The sequence below is a fragment of the Echiichthys vipera genome (genome assembly GCF_963691815.1).
Source record: "Echiichthys vipera genome assembly, chromosome: 7".
Classification (NCBI taxonomy): Eukaryota; Metazoa; Chordata; class Actinopteri; order Perciformes; family Trachinidae; genus Echiichthys; species Echiichthys vipera.
Window position 1 is genome coordinate 34,418,881 of NC_139832.1, and position 17,825 is coordinate 34,436,705.

Consider the following 17,825-nt stretch of genomic DNA (forward strand, 5'->3'; position numbering starts at 1 on the left):
ATGCTTAGCTTTTATTGTTTCATATTAATTTTATATGTCATGTGGTGAAAACTATTTCTTACCTTTCTCTCGTTGAGGACATACACCCCCAAAACTCCTCAACATTAAAGGTGGTGGGATCTTGGGGCATGGAGATATCCATGAGTTGGTAGTCCAGGAACTCCTCACTCACTTTATCCTGTTCCTGTGGCCCATGGAACTGAAGTAGTTCCTGAAATCTAAAAAAAAACCCACCATGTGTGAAGAATAAATTAAGGATTTGTTTTGTGACCATGATCAAAACTGAACTTAATACTTAAAGTATTAAATATGTGAAATGCTGGAAAATGTGGAAACCCTTGCCTGTCTACAAAATGTAGGGCGTCTTCCACCCCACATACAGCCCCCTGCTGGACATCCACAAATCTTGCATGTCTCAGAAGGGCCTCACTGAAGGGGAGGTTCTTGAGCCCATACTCCACTGCCCTGACCAGAAACGCTTGTGCTGCCTGCTGGAATAGCTCCACCTCCTGAGCTGTGATGTATCCAGCCTCAAGGAACCTGTTGAGGGTACCTCCAGTTGTGAAGCCAACATTTAGCTTTTCTCCTACCAGACAGAAAGCCGAAAGAGATAAAGATAATTAAGTACACAAAACAATATCCCAGAAACAAAATCAGATTTTATTCACTAAATGCATACAGGTAGACACAAAGGTATTTGACTTTGCAATCAGCATTTTAATACAAGACTAGACAGACATACAGTGAGGGCACAGATTCTGCAAGATATGCACAATAAGTGCATGTGATTCCTCTGTAAGCATGCCATTTTACCCATAGACTACATATACATTTTACAGCTTTTCCATCACATCAGATATATCACCCAACTCATATCAACAGTCTTCCCAAAAAGTATTTGTGGTCAATGAGACAATTAATCTCCTAATATGAGACATAATAGTATTACCTGGTAGTTGGTTTTGTGGGTCTTGGTAGGCGGTGTGGTGGACTTCTCGGCCCTTGAGTGCTGATGGCTTCATGAACCTCGCACACAGCTTTTTGATGAACAAATTTGTAGTTGAATAAAAAACTTACATGAATTAAAGAAAAGGGGACTTATCAGCCAATCAAAAATAAGCAGACATATTTGGCAGAAGAGTAGGCCAACCCTTGCATTTTACCTCTCCGTGGAGCAGGAAGATGGAAGACCTTTCTCTCTGGAGAACACTGGAAGCACTGCTTGAAAGAAAAGGAGGTAGACTTCTGTCATCGGGTTGGAAAATGAATCCACCAGCCTTCTAAACCTTGGTTGATTCTGATCTGTAAATAAAAAGAGGTTAGGATTAAAATTATGTATTTAGTCTGGTGTAATGCAGCTGCACTACCGTCATCAAAATAAGCAACATACTTAAAGACTTAAAATAGCTGGTAAGTGGCCCAAACTGCCGCAGAATTTGTGTGATGCACATCTCTAGGCTTAACCATCGCACTGAAATGTGCAGCAGAATCTCCATATACTCGCTCCCATGGAAGTCACAAAATTCTGTAATAGATAAGGGTTATATATATGCATATATATATATACGTATATATATATATAAATCACAAACCTGCAAGGTAACCTTTACGGTTGGTGCCTCCCTTAAACCAGTACCCCACATCCACAATCAGATCCTCTGTACAAGGGGCTGAAATCATCAGCAACAGAAAATGGAATATTGTGCTGCACCATTGCAACAGTAACCTTCACCTCAGCTCTCCTTGTCTGCAATAGAAACAACAGATTAATAACATTAATAACATAGATAAGATAAGATAAACATTAGATACGTTTTTATGGAAAATACAACAATTTGATGGACACTGCAAATAATCAAACATCAGCCATTTGGTTTTCCTGTGCTATGTACCTTGGCCTCTTGTACACTCATGCCTCTAACAGAAGTTGCTGGTGTGTAGAACTGTGTAACACTGCTTGCTGAGTTTAGAGCCTGTTCTTTAGCATGATGTTGCTTGCCTTTTACATGCCTGCTTATGTCCCTCACGCCTTGATGGGCACAGGAGTTTTCTTGTCTGCAGACTGATCACCAGTAGAAGGAGCTTGTAGTTCCCATTCTGATGAATGGCCATCAGGTTGACCATTCCTTCTTAAAAGGTACACCTATAGGTGGCTGCTCCACTTAATCCTCTGTTCATTCTTGTTTCCAGTGGCTTTTCCAGTGTCTCATCTACAGTGTCCTCTATAGTTTCTTCCACTGACTCATTCTCTAAATGCACCATAGCTGTCTTCTTCACTGCCTCTTCTACAACCTCTTCTACAGTGTCCTCCCCAGTTTCTTCCATTGACTCAATCTCTACTGGCTCCATAGCTGTTTTCATCACTGCCTCCTCTACAGCATCTTCTACAGTTTCCTCCACTACTGCACTCTCCATAGTCTCCATTTCTTGGCATACCGGTCGACCGGGTCGCTGCTCGTGTGGTCGACCGGTCGGAGCACAGAGCAACCTTTAGCGTTATTTAGTATTTATTACGTTTTTCTACTTGTTTTATGTATACATTTGTTACTTTTTAGTTTACCTTTTGCATGCCACACACGCCAAGTGTGTTTTCTAACTTTTTAACTACGTTACACAGACGTAGCGGACTTTTTTTCCCCTGCCCGTCCCCTCGTGACGCTCTCTTTGTTTACCTTCCTGTTAACCCCATGATTGCCGAACAATGCGGAAGTTACTCTCCTTGTTTTTCTTTTCCTATTTCACCCGGCACTTTAATTCTCCGTTCGGCATGGATATACCCGTGTTTTTCATGGCCATTCTTCAAGTGTGGTTTCTCCTGGAGTTTGTGACGGCGAGCAGAAACAACGACCAGCGGAACACGTACTCCAGAGAGACCCTACTGCAGCTCGGACTCCATCCTCTACACGCCTTCGCCGTAGACTCGCTACCGAAGGAATTACTGCGGAGTAACTCAACCAGCCATGACAAACGGGAGACTTGTAAACAACGGCTGCTTCCATCTATCGTCCTAGCCAATGTTAGATCCCTCCGGAATAAAACGGACGAGCTACAAGCTAACGTTAACCACATGCATGAGTACAGGACTGCCTCGGTTCTTGCTTTCACTGAGACGTGGTTAAATAAGAACGACGATGACCATGCCCTGCACGTTGATGGCTTCGGCCCCCCTCTAAGACTTGATCGAGACAGTGAGCTCACCGGTAAACAACATGGCGGCAGCGTGTGTCTGTATGTAAACACACGCTGGTGCTCGACGATCGTCATGAGGGAGAAACTGTGCACCCCGGACATTGAGCTTCTGGCTGTCTCCCTTCGCCCTTTCTACCTACCCAGAGAGTTTCCTCAGCTCTTTGTCATCCTGGTTTACATCCACCCCAGAGCCAACGCAGTCACAGCCACTGAACACATCACAGACTCTTTAAACAAACTGGACCACATTTCACCGGACTCTCCCAAATTCATCTTGGGTGATTTCAACCACTGCTCCCTGGACAAATCATTAAAAGGTTATCAACAGTATATCACATGCCACACACGCCAGGAGAAGACACTGGACCAGTGCTATGGTTCAGTACCCCACGCATACAGATCTGTCGCCCTCCCCCCTCTGGGCTCTGCTGATCACCATGCCATCCTGCTTGCTCCGGCTTACATCTCTGTCATGAGAAGGGTGAAGAAAGTTGTCAAGAACATCAAGCAGTGGACCAACGAAAGCATCATCACACTCCAAGGATGCTTTGAATCCACTGACTGGGACAACCTCCTGGCCCCCTCTGATGACATTAATGAACATGTGGACACTGTGTCATCGTACATTTCCTTCTGTGTGGACAACATCATCCCCTCCAAAACGGTCACTATCTACCCCAACAACAAATCCTGGATTTCCAAAGAGCTCAAGGAGATCCTCAACAAGAAGAAAAGGGTCTTCTTCACCGGCTCTGAAACTGAGAAAAAGGAGGTCAACAGAGAGGTCAAGCATGCCATAAAAACTGCCAAGCTCGACTACAAGAACAAAGTGGAGGAGTGCTTCACGCATTGTAACCTCCGCTCAGCCTGGCAGGGACTCAAGAACATGGCTGCTATGAACACTGCTGCCAGCAACACAAAAACCACCCCGGTTGGCCCTCACCTCTCTTGTGATGAAGGCCATGGAGAGGATCATAAAACAACACATCATCAGTGAAACCCACTCCCAGATGGACCCGCTCCAATTCGCTTATCGAGCTGGCAGGGGCGTTGATGACGCAAAAACATTCATAATAGACACTGTTCACAAACACCTGGAGCGCCCCAACACCGCAGCCAGACTCCTGTTTGCAGACTTCTCTTCTGCATTTAACACCATGCAGCCCCACATCCTGGCTGACAAACTCTCAGCCCTCTTTCATCTGGACCAACAGCTAATCCTGTGGATACTGGACTTCCTGACCAACCGTTCACAGAGAGTCCTGGTCAACAGCACCTTCTCCGACCTCCAACACACCTCAACTGGCTCCCCTCAGGGCTGTGTGCTCTCACCTCTGCTCTTCATCCTCTACACCGATGACTGCAGAACCACACAGCCTAACTGTCATCTGGTGAAGTACGCTGACGACACCGTCCTCCTGTCTCTGCTGTCAGGCCCATCTCTGCACCACGGACCAGCTCTTCAGGAGTTTGTGGAGTGGTGTGACAGCTCCTGCCTGGAGCTGAATGTCAACAAAACCAAAGACATGGTGGTGACCTTCTCCAACAAGCAGAGGGAACTGGCTGCATCAGCAAACACCATGATCCACGGGAAGCCTGTTGAAGCAGTTGAAGAGTACAGGAACCTGGGCACCATCTTCGACAGCCTGCTGAAATTCTCCTCCAACACAGAGGAGATTCTCAGGAAATGTCAGCAGCGGAAATACCTCCTTAGGAAGCTCAATTCCATGGGAGTCAGCAAGAACATCCTTCTGACCTTTTACTACTCCTTCATCGAGAGCATCATCACGTTCTCCATCACATGCTGGTTCTACTCCACCAGCCTCCAGAACAGAAACCGCCTGCAGAGCACAGCCACGGTCTGCTCTAAGATCATCGGACTTCCTGTTAGAACTCTGTTGACCATCCATGAGCAGCAGACACTCAGGTTAGCTGGTCGGATCATGCAGGACCCCTCTCATGCTCTCTTCTAAGCGTTTGAGTGGCTCCCCTCAGGACGCCGTCTTCGCTGTCCCTGCTGCAGGACACAGAGGAGAAGAGCAACCTTCATCCCCAGGGCTGTCCAGCTCCTCAACTCCTGACCCCTCTGACCATCCCCCTCCCCACTCTTGACACCCTCCCCTCCGTGGACACCACCACCGCCCCCCCTGGACACCCCCTGGACACTTACCGGACACGTGAACTGTGAACTACTATGTTACTCCGGTCTGTTGCACTACTCCACTTACTTATTTATTCTGTTATTATGTTCACACCGGACTTATTCTGTTATTACTTGATTCTGTTAGTTATGTTAATTTATGGTATTAATGCACCACTTCACTTTATTCTGTCTATCAGGTCTTATATTGTATCCATCATAGCACTATGGTCACTTAATTTTTCAGTATTCATCTGTTACACAGAGCTAGCATATACTTAGACTGCTGTTTTCCTGCCATGCACCACTATCACTTTATTATTTATTATCTGCACATAGCTTATAGTTATATATTATATTTATACTCTATTACTGCACTATAGTTCTGTTTACGTCTGCTCATTACACATATGTATCATGTCTGACCTCATCTGAATCCGATCACTGTCCACTTATATCTTTTCTGCACTACAGTTCTGTTCATACCTGTTTCAACAGTCTACTGCATGTTTACATTGTTTACATCATATACACCCGTTCACATGTCTGCTTACATCTGATACACGCATGTCTGTCTACATCTCACGCCGATGATGTCCTCCGTTTCTAACCTGTATTAACACACTAACATCCTGACACTTATTCTAACCTGTACTAACACACTAACATCCTGACACTTATTCTTCTCTTACACTTTATTCTTGTTGTTAAGTTTAAATGTTTTGTATAGTTGCACTGTCGTTATTTGCTGCTCTGTGTGCCCTGAATTGCCCCCCGGGGACAAATAAAGTTTTTGTAATTGAATTGAATTGAATAATCTGGCCACCTTTTAGGGAGCTGGGAGAAGCATTAAAGGATGCTTCTTTGCCTCTTCCCTGACATCTCTGAAGGCAAATAATAGCAATAATTACTACTATGCATTGTCTGGATGAAATACAATGAAATATTTGTCATACACACACACACACACACACACACACACACACACACACACACACACACACACACACACACACAAATGTAATTTTTGTAAATTTAAAAATACACCTTCCACTACCAGCCACTTTTATACTCAAGCATTGATGTGTGACATAGTATTTCCCCATCAGTATTTGTTACCATAAGGTTAGCTCATTATTATGCCATACCAATAAGGCTAGGGGGATCTTAATCTTGCCTTGACTTTAGTTCATGTAAACTCTAAAACTAGCTCCTGCCTATCTTTCTTGCACCAGAAAAATACTTTCTATCTGCTGCTAGGCTGCTAGCTGCTAACTTCCATCCCTGAGAGAGAGAGAGAGACAGACAGACAGACAGACACACACACACACACACACACTCGCTCCCACTCCTGCTCTGCCTGGACAAATATTCATAGACAGTAATAGTAAATACTAAATGATGACGTGACTTACTGTAATCATTGGGTCTTTCTCTCCTTATGAAACAACCACCTGCTTAGTTTCGGCGAGTGTCTGGATGCGTTTAGTCCGTCTCCTTCTGTTGCCTAACCGCATAGCATCCAGCTGCAGACCCGGAGTACAAGCCCCTCACTTGACAGAGGTCCCTCACTTGACAAAGCCCCTTGCTTGCCGGAAGTGAAAATGTAGTCTTTTTTTACTTTATGCAAAGTCACGCAATAGTTGTTTTTTTTTACTTTATGCAAAGTCACGCAATAGCTTTTTTAATAGGTTATTTAAACTTTTTTGAAAAAGCACAAAACATAGCAAGTTAAAGGAAATCGTTTTTTAACTTTATTGAAAAAATAAGTTTTCGGTTTTTTTTTGAAAAAGAACATACAGTTCCCCTCAGTCAGGTCTCAGTCCTTAAACACAGTTAGTGTATCTTACAGTTGATTTAGTCCTGAATATTGTGACATTACAAAGATAAAATTTAAAATCAAATATTGGATGTTTAAGTGAAGATAAACATCTGCAAAGTTTTAATGGAAACTAAAATTAAATGCAACTTAAATAAACAAAAACTTAAAAGCCCTTTATAAAAGGGTGACATAAAATTTAAAAATAAAAGTAGTGGGCTGTAGGAAAGGCAGTACTTAGTCAGTCCACGAGCACAACAGTCCTGTGACTGCCAATAAATATAAATAAAATTGAAAAATATATGAATTTATATTAATAAATGACTATATGTAATGTGAAAGGTCAGTTAATTTGAAAGAAATCCCAAAATGGAAACTGTAAATGTTAAGGCAGACAAATTGTGACAGACACATGAGTATGGATTAACAAATTTAGTTTAATAGCCTTTTAATATTGATTTCATGATCCAATATTAGAATTCAATAATCAATAATCATCTAGGCAACAATACATAAGTTATTTTGTCACTTTTTACTTCAATCTTAATGAGGCAAAGTTAACCAGTTTGTAATCATTCATCTTCAACCGCTTGTCCCTGTCGGGGTGCAGGGGGGGGGGGGGGGGGGGGCTGGAGCCGATCTAGCTTTTTTATTTAATCTATTTAAATGGTAATAATTAAACATCAAAAAAGTCTTTAGGCACACTGAAACCATTCTGGACAGAATTCTGGGACTTTTTGCGGCAGGATGGATCAAAACATGATGCGGTTTGCGTGTTATTTATCAAGGCAGTGGCTGTGAAGATGGAGATAGAGTTGTTTCTTTATTAGAAACTGCAGTTTCTTCCTCTTGAAGTCTGTGGACTTCTTGTACAGTTCCATGACAATGGGGCCCAAGGCAAAACATTTAGTGCTGGTGAACCTCTTTTTAGGTTTAAAGTGCTTGAACTCAAAGAAGAGAGCTGCTCCTTCTGGTAACTTCTCCACATGTCTCTGGATCTCCACGTCACACTGGAGTGAATGTAGGCGTCTTCCTTTCTGGAGGCCACAGGGGTGTCCTGCACTGGGTTCACATCTACACCGTTCAAATCTTTAACACCAATAGTCATGTATGGTAAGGCAATATACCAGTTTCTACCAATCTGGATCTGAATGATGAACACTGACATTTTACCTCAGGCAAAAGCACGTTAAAGACAAAGGCAACAGAATCTATAGGTCTTCTTGCTCCTGGTGTGTCTTTAACTTCATCAAGCTGCGTGTCATCATCAAAGCCGATGGTGGCCGTTTGCTTTTTTTCCTTCCCACAGCGAATGCAGATAGCCGGTGGTGATGGCCTGCAAATAAACATCACTTTAAAATGACATGGAATTGATCATCTTCTGATAAATGCTTTAAGATAGACACCCAATGAATGCCATAACTGCTAATGAATTTAGTGCCATATAGATACCTCAAGGTGTTGTCTTTGCTTAGTGTTCCCTGTTATGAAGTCAATCAGTACAACACTGCCGTTTCCGCTTCTCCTGTGTTTCTTCTACCATTTCCTGTAATTTTTATAAAGCAAATATTAAATTATACTAAGTGCAGTTAATTCCACATACTTAGATGGCTTTTTACTGACCTCTAGTCTTTTCATGCTTCCTTAGATCCATCGTCCTAAAAGTAAACATTTTAAAATGTAGTTATGTTTAGTAAATGCTTGATATAAATTGGGGAGACAAGATAGCATGCTTGATACTAATAACTAAATCACATACTAACCAACTCAGCCAGGTTGATTGTGCATGGCCTCTTTAAGTCACTGTGCTCCCTGATGACGTGATCATCCTGTGTTGGCTCCTGTTGGCCACATTTATAATATAATGAACTTTTAGTAATGTCAAGAAAATTTACATTACTACCACTACTTAAAATTGTAAAAAAACACATTAGTTTCTTAAACAAATAATGTCCCAAACCTTTCCATTTTTGTCCTCCCCTTGGCTTGTCACCTCCTCCTGGACATTAAAAACAGCTGTGTCCTTTTGAGGAAAGTATTTATTTTTTTAACCATGTCAAACTGTTAGAAATCAATCATTTAAGGTGATTAACATACATAGACGTTTATAATATTGGACACTTAATTCACCTCTCTTTCGTTTTAGTCTGAAGACTGGTGGAAGAAGACCATTCAGCATGCTTTCTGCCTCCTTGGAAAAATGGGCAAACCTTCTGCCATGTCTGTAGAACAAACAAATAGTCAAAATATGACAAGACAAAAACAGACACAGACCCCTCCAGGTGCAGGTTTTCCATTAGCACTGCACACCACCATCTCCACAGAGCTGCCATGTCATCCTAAAGGAATAACATTGCCACAAATACAAAGTGCATCCATATATGGGTTAAAGAGAAACATGCCGAGGCTGGCTTGTCTTTTCATCACTGTGGTGCTCAGGGTTTTCATTAGCACTGGCAGTTTAATAAGCCTTTAGCGGCCGACACAACAATATCAGCGCAGGAAAATCCCTTACACATCTCACAGGTTACATAAAAACTTTATCAGAAATGTATTTGCCACAGAGTGACAGCAGTATCCTCAAATTCCCGCGCATCAAATATTGCTAGTTAGCTCGTAGTAAGCAACATTATCAACATAGCAAAGCTTACGTTGTTTTTAAACGTCTCCATTATCTTCATCATGCTCAGCCGTGACAGCGAGTTCGCTAAAATTCCCGCCCACTTACTGATTCACTTCCGGCAAGCAAGGGGCTTTGTCAAGTGAGGGACCTGTGTCAAGTGAGGGGCTTGTACTCCGGGTCTGCAGCTGGATGCTACTCCAAAATACAGCAATGCTACTTTTTGATTGGCTGTTCCGCAGATATACTTTACTTGATTGGCTTGCGCGTGGCACCAAGCTTCTGAACTCTCGGGGGAACCATAGACTGTGGGGGGGGGGGGAACTCATTGGTTCCTACCTGTTCCACTGTTAAAGCGGTGAAACTTGATGGACATCACCGTGGTAATTTAAATGGGGGAGAAATGCAATGTGTGGCGTGTGAACGGGTGGGAATGCGTGTTTCACACGCCAAATGCGTGAGACTTGAGAGCCCAGTGGCTTTGCAACAAAAGCTGCTAGTTAGCTCGTAGTTAGCAACATTATCAACATAGCAAAGCTTACGTTGTTTTTAAACGTCTTCATCATTTTCCAAACAGTGACAGCAAGTATCCTCAAATTCCCGCGTACTTTCTGGTATTATACTATTATACTATTATCAAGCCAGGGGCTTGTGCTCCGGGGCTGCAGCTGGATGCTACTCGGCCATGAGGGTATTTTTCTACCTCAGCTCAGATGAATAGGATGCATTTATAAAACCCTCCACCCTGCGTTAGAATGTACGCTGTATCGATACAGGTCACCTCTGCACATCAGACTATAAAAAGTGTCAGGCTTCAGTAAAGGCCTTTGACCAAACAGAGAACAAGAATACTTCAGATAACACTGTGGCGGTGGTTGATAAAAAGTTTAAATAAAATAAAAATAAAGCTGTGAAAGAAATATATAATATCGAACTAAAATACACATGCAGACGAGCTTTCAGTGCTTGGCACGAAGGCCAACCAAAGACAAACTGAATTCACATAACAGTGTGAGCAGGCACAGAAACAGGATGAAGAAACGGGAATTAAAAAAGCATCATAGAACACCAGACCTCGAGTCAACATGTCCACAGTGAGTTAAAATGTCCTCTTATGATTTCTGTTCAAAACTTTAACAGACAGAAATCGGCAGCCTGTCAGGACTTTAAGGGTAAACGAGGCGGTGTAAAAATAATGTAAAAAAATATATAAGCTCCGGTCAGTGCGGGGCTGTTATAGCACAGCGACACAGTCAGCACCACACCAACTCACGGTTATCCAGACAACATGACAGAGGCTCTTCTACGGTGAAATCAACAGCTTTCCGCGGTCATCAGGGCACCTCTGTAGGGCTGGATGTTATGAGGGCTTATGCCTCGGTGACCGTGGAGAGCCTTTTCCTACCTCCATCCTTCATCGTGATGACCAGCCTCGCAGGGAACAACAGCGCGGGTCTGAAGCCCAGGTTGTAAAGCTCCGACATCACCTCTCTGTATTTCAGGCACTGCTCCACCACCTCCGGAGCGTGGTCCTCTTAGATGGCGATGGGAAACCCTCTGTATTGTAGCTGGCCTCTCCTGGTGCGGGCTTCACGTATGATTTTCTCCTTCACCTGGTACCTGTGCAGCCTGATGATGACTGCCCTTGGTCTCTGTCCTGGCCTCGGTTTCTCAGCTAGTGTGAGGTGAGCCCTGTCACACTCCGGTGATTCCAGAAAGTTCATAACAAACTGAAATCCACATGTGAACGAGCTTCCAGTTCTTGGCACAGAGGCCGATTAAAGATTATCTGAATTCAAATAATAGTGTGAGCAGACACAGAAAGAAGGATGAAAAAAAAATTCAAAAAATATCAGAAAACACTGGATCTCAAGAAAACATGTCCACAGTGTGTTAAAATGTCCATTTAGCTATTTCTGTTCAAACTTATTAACAGACAGAATCATAGCAGCCTGTCAGGACTTTAACTATTAATGCAGCGGTCTAAAAATAAACCGTTAGAGCACAGCTATACAGTCAGCACGGCACCTAGTCACAGTTATAACTTGACAGTGGATGTGATGAAGGCATTAGCCTCGGTGACCGAGTAGAGCCTTTTCCTCCCTCCATCCTTCAAAGTGGTGACAAGCCTGGCAAACACCTCTTGGTATATGTATATTGTATATGGCGATAGGGGAGTCTGTACTGTAGCTTGCCTCTCCTGGCGCAGGCCTTGGCTATGATTTTCTCCTTCACCTGGTATCTGTGCAGCCTGATAATGACTGGCCGTGGTGTCTCTGCCCTGGCTTCGGTTTCTCGTGCGGTGAGTCCTGTCACATTCCGGTGATGATTCCAGGAAGCCTTTGCTGAAAACCTCCATGAGCAGCTCCGCGAAGAACTGCTTCAGGTAGTCCAATCACACGGATATTACTACGCCTGCTGTGGGACTCCAGTTCGCTGACTTTAGCCAGCAGCTTATCGTTGCTCTTGTTGTGTTCTTACTCAAGGAAAGGCCGAGTACTTCTTAAAGTTTAAAATGTTTATTATAAAAAAACAACAGCAAAGAATCTTCAGCCTGGCCAGGGACACTCTCTCAGGTCAGTCACAGGCATCTTGGCTTTCAACCAAGCTGTTGGTGTGACCACCGAGGCAGAAAGAGCACTAAGCTCCTCCTTCACAAAGAATTTATAGCGCAATAAAGTCATTGAGCTGTTGTGATTGGCTCAGAATGTTGCTAAGGCAGTTCCTGGTTCCTGGTTCCATCACTCCCAGACTGGCTCCCATTCGTTCACGAGTTGAATCCTCTGCCCCCTGATCACACAGATCCTCCAATGATCCACCAGCTCCTGTAGAAAGAACACTCCCTACTCTGAAGAATCCAGCCTTATGGGGGGCTGCCCCCCCTCCCCTCCCCATTTTATTACACCTAGTTTTAAACTGGAACATATCTGCAACATCCTTTAAATGGCATCCATGTTAAACTGATAATATTGTGAAAGCATGCTAAATCATTCTTATTTAACTTTGATATCTACACAGTAAGTAATAACAAAACTTCAATAATATTGTGTAAAAAATCAACACTTCAAGTTTAAAAATCCCCACACTCTCTGTTAGCGTGGCACAGGGGGCCTCCAGCGTTAGCAGACGCTCATTTTGTATGTAGATTTGTATTTACGTCGAGGGAGCCTATCTTCTGAGCGTGGTCGGACACTGTGGTGTGGATGTGGTCCAGCTTTGCTTCAAGCGTTAAAATGGAGGCTTTGAGATTGATGAAGAGGGCTTTGAACTCAGTAGCCTTCGCCCCCTGGTCTTTTACAGTCTGTCTGGTTGAATGCGTTGGCATATTTAGGTGGTGTATTCGTCAAACGAGCCAAATATTACTATTGTAGTGACTTTAGGGGTCTTGAAACGTGAAATTATCAAAAATTCTACAAACTAACGTGTATGCACATGTACGAGCACGAGCATGCACACGTGTACGAGTGCGAGCATTGACAGTGGTCCTGATGTCTGTTTATATGCATCTTTTCCACAAGCTGAACATTGAAAAAGATGGATTGCGGTTGTCTGATGTGGAGGTGGAGTGTTTACTGCAGATTTGGTCTGATGATACTTTCAAAAACAGTCAGACAAAACTAAATATTCAAAGGGTGATGACGTATAAGCAACAAGCAGTCGAGGGGGAAGAGGGAGATCACGCTAAAGCACGGCACGAATCCTCTGGGCCATGTTATTCAATTTCAATTCAATTCAATTTTATTTATAGTGTCAAATCATAACAAAAGTTATCTCAGGACACTTTACAGAGTAGGTAAAGACCACACTCAATGACTTATTTATGATTTACATAGACCCAACAATTCCTCTGTAGAGTACAGTGGCAACGAAAACCTTCCCTATAACAGGCAGGAACGTCAGACAGACCCAGCTCTGTGGAGGACGGCCATCTGTCTTGACCGGTTGGGGAGGAAGAAAAGGAGAGAGAAAGAGAGAAAAGACACACAGATGGACAGGGAGAGACAGACAGACACACTTCCAGAGATGCAAGCAAAGCCTAACAGTAACTATAATATTTATAGTAATGTGAATATGAATATGTACTCACTTTGTGTATATTTACTGCTGCTAGGCGTGCATACACACACAGAACTATAGGGTACAGTGAAGGAAACACTGGTAGGCAGCTACTGAAGCCTAACGTCAAACACAAACACAAAACAATACATTACAAGCCAAGTGTAAGTGCGCCCCAAAACGGCAAGTGGACACTGGGCACTCTGGTACTTTTTATCACACTACTAGTGTTAACGTCTCTGACTTTTCAGCAAACGTCTGTCTGCTAAAACACTTTGATTACCAGCTGCACACGTTGGCACAAGATCGTGTTAAGCAGTTCACTCGCTGCTTGCTCGTTGTCTGTCCAGGGAAACACTGCACACATGAAAACAGAGGATTGAAACATCATATTTTTATATAGGCTATATGCTGTTTTTATTTGGGAGACTTTGCAACAAAGGTCTGTTTACTAAAACACTCTGGATATCAGCTGCACACACTGGCGCAGGATGGTTAAGCAGTACGTGCACTATCTCGCTTGCCAGGCGGAAGGTTCAAGCACTATTCTGGCCTAGTCCACACAAACGTGTATTTTAACCCAACTCTTATGGTCGTCCACACCACCTGTGTGATAAAAAAATATCTCTGTCCACATGAAATTGCAAAATCCTCCTCAAACAATGTGATGCACATTCCAAAGCAGTAGGTGGAGATAGCATTCCTCACAGGAAGGCCATTTTAGCCAATCGCAAGGCTGGAAAAATTCGTACCAGAAAAACAACAATGGTGAAGCGAAGCCGGGCAGATTCCTTTGTGTGGACTGACAGCGAAGTTGAGTTACTTCTCACTGTCACTCGGGAATTTAAAATCAGCAAAATTCAGGAAAATGTGGTAGCTGTTGTATGAGACACACACAAAGTGCTGATAAGTTGGCACCAGTATTTTGGCTCGGTCTTCCATAACAGCAGCTCCGTCAGCTGGTCACGTGTAGAACGCTCCACACATCTCCAACGAAACAACTGACTGTTTACCGTCGCACAGTGTGCCGTTAAACAGTGTTGACAAGAAATTTCGGTTTTCCTGTTTTCTTGTCCAGACAACACTGCTGAAACCAAACTTTTCTAAAAAGTTCCTGTATTTCAGAAAATGGGGGAGATAGGCCCCCCTCCCTTCCGTATCTGCACCCATACTGCTAACTCCGGGTTTCAGTCACCTTAGAGCAGCTTGCCATTTTGCAAAGTAACCAGGAGAGCTGCAGATAAATAGGGTGTGTCAAACAATGAAGTCAACTGTCACCAATAACTGGGAGGGATCTGGAAGTGTTCTCAAATTTTGATCACTGTTTTTTTCTCACAAAAATTAAGGTTTCTGTTGAAGTGCCTTGGTTATTTAAAAAAACAAAACAACATGCTAGTACAGCAGTGGTATAGCCACAAGGGACATTCTATCAAATTATAAACAATAAAAAAAAGCTATTTCATAATAAATCAAGAATGAATACTTTGCTCTCTAACTTTGATCTCCACTGTAAGTATTTGGAATAAACTTTGCTTAGTACCATTTAATAAGTGTATTATGAAATTACAGGAAATGGTAGAAGAGGCACACGAGAAGCGTGTTCAGCAGTGTTCAGTACTGATTTACTTCTTGACAGGGAACACTAAACTAAGACAACACCTTGAGGTAGTATGACACAATAGGAACAGCAGCAACGAACATTGCTGTAGCCTATTAGCAGTGTTCTGGACATCCAAGGCTCACACTCACTCACTCACTCACTCACTCACTCACTCACTCACTCACTCACTCACTCACTCACTCACTCACACACACACACACACACACACACACACACACACACACACACACACACACACACACACACACACACACACACACACACACACACACACACACACACACACACACACACACACACACACACACACACACACACACACACACCTCCGCATTCCGTTCGACACTGGTTGTCATTGGTCAACTAGCACGCCAATCATAGTTTCCCAGCCTGAACCTTTGTCTGATTGGCCAGAGGGGCACCTACGGCGGTAGCACACACGCCATTGGTCGAAAAACTAGGTTAGTGGTCCGACAGGCATGACGGTGAAGAGAAACTGGGTCACCGATCGAAAATCGTTTATGTCACAGTTCTGTGGGTTGCTATTACATATTACCGGCGGCTTTCAATGGACAGAGCAGTCACATCGGACATACAGTAAGTATACAATGAAAACAAGCCTACGGGTTATTGATATTGCATCGAGGTGACGTTGCTGGGTTTCTATCCATGATGGATAGCGTCGATATTTTCCCAGTGCTGCGGTCATGTTAGTGTGGCTTTCTAGAGCAGGAGGAGGGACGTTAGCTCGCTGGCCAGGTCTTGTCAGTTAGCGTTCGTTAGCTAGCAGCTGTATGCTAACATGAGTTAACTAACGGAACTAAATGCTGTTATGGATCAAATGTAGGGAAACTGCCCCAGTGTATCACACTGGCTTTAACTGTTGTCAGCAGTTACCGGGGTTCAAAGGAAGCTCGTACATAGGTAGGTGCACGTAGTCTTGTTAAATGTTAACTAAACGTGAGTGAGTGAACAATGCTAGCCAATGCTATTAGACTATATATGTAAACAGGCCTTGGTGGTGGGTATGTGGTGTACACGGTTTCTTCGACAGCATCCACCCTGCTGCGATAACACCCGTGTCATCATCGCATATCTCTTCAAATAACACAGTAACGTGTGATTTCAACCCAGAGACCTGCGCTGTTTCGAAACCGCAAGCGCGTTTGATTATAAAATATCGTGACACAGTGGCATTGAGAATGTGTCGACCTCTCTGTTTCTGCAATCTCTGCCATGATTGTCAAAAGAGGATCATGATATTTGGCTTTGGTGACATTTAGCACCAGACACAACCATTGCCATTTGCTGTGTGATTTCCAGCAGGGTATTCTTAACTTCGGCTCAAGGAGAACCGCGAGGAGAGTTCCAGGACGCCTCCAGCAGGAGGAATAGTTGCCCTAGTTAATCTAATTAATCATACTCCTCAGCATGAATCCTTACAGGTTGTGTTTTTGTGTGGAACACAGTATTTTCCAATTGTGGTCTGTGGTCTGTTGTGGATTCCTTGCTGGCTCTGTGATGTGGATAACTCTGGCAATTGCAGATTGACAGTTTGCAGTTCTTTTTTATGGATTGTTAAATGTGATTGTTTCTCATTTCTGAGAAAATCCTTTCATAAGTCTACCTCAACTGTAGTGTTATCAGATATTCATATTAACCTCTTCATGAAAAGACATCTGGTGAGAACTTCAGACTTTGATTGAAGTGTTACTTTGCTCATAGACCAGTAGCAACCAGTGCTTATCAGTATTGATTGTTGCCATAAAGGCTGTGCTTACATACCCTGCTGATCATGAAGGTGTTACATTCATTCTGCAAAAAAACCGAACTGCCCATTAAAGTTTTTGTTCTCTAATGTTAATTAGATTTAAACAAAGAGGGGAAAACATGAGGGGAAGTTATGTTGTAGCAGTAGGTTGTATATGACGTATCTAAAAGTTCATAGAAAATATTAGGTTGTGCAAATAATATCCTATCATCATTTTTAAGCCTAACTAATAAACTTCATCCAAACTTCTAAGTTGAAAGCCAGTCTTGTGAATCCTAGTGAAATATCGTCTATGTATGAGGGCTCAATCAACGTCTTTAAATAGTCGGTGGAAAAACGTTCATTTTTGAACCAGTTTTTCAAAGAAATTAATCTAAAAAAATGCTCATTGTAAAACTGTTAAAGTAGTAGTAGACAATATGCCAACCACCAGCACATTTCTGACATACTAAGTCTTATTAACAAGTCCCCTTCCACTCGAAAAGAAAGTTTTTCTTCTGATTCTATGCTCTGTCTGTCAGACATTTTGTGTATAAGCTGAATGTTATTAAAAAAGCAAAACAATATCTGAATACCAAAATTGGAAACCGAATACCCAACGACGAACGA

At 43.0% G+C, this 17,825-nt stretch overlaps 1 protein-coding gene across 1 annotated transcript in view; it reads left to right on the forward strand.

The window, feature by feature from the left end:
• The first annotated feature begins 15,933 nt into the window (after window positions 1-15,933).
• Window positions 15,934-17,825, forward strand: part of bmal1a (basic helix-loop-helix ARNT like 1a) — an 84,775-nt gene continuing 82,883 nt past the window's right edge. Inside the window, exon 1 of the mRNA XM_083916517.1 lies at window positions 15,934-16,042. The gene's annotated coding sequence lies outside the window, so the exon portion shown is untranslated. The remainder of the gene's footprint in view (window positions 16,043-17,825) is intronic.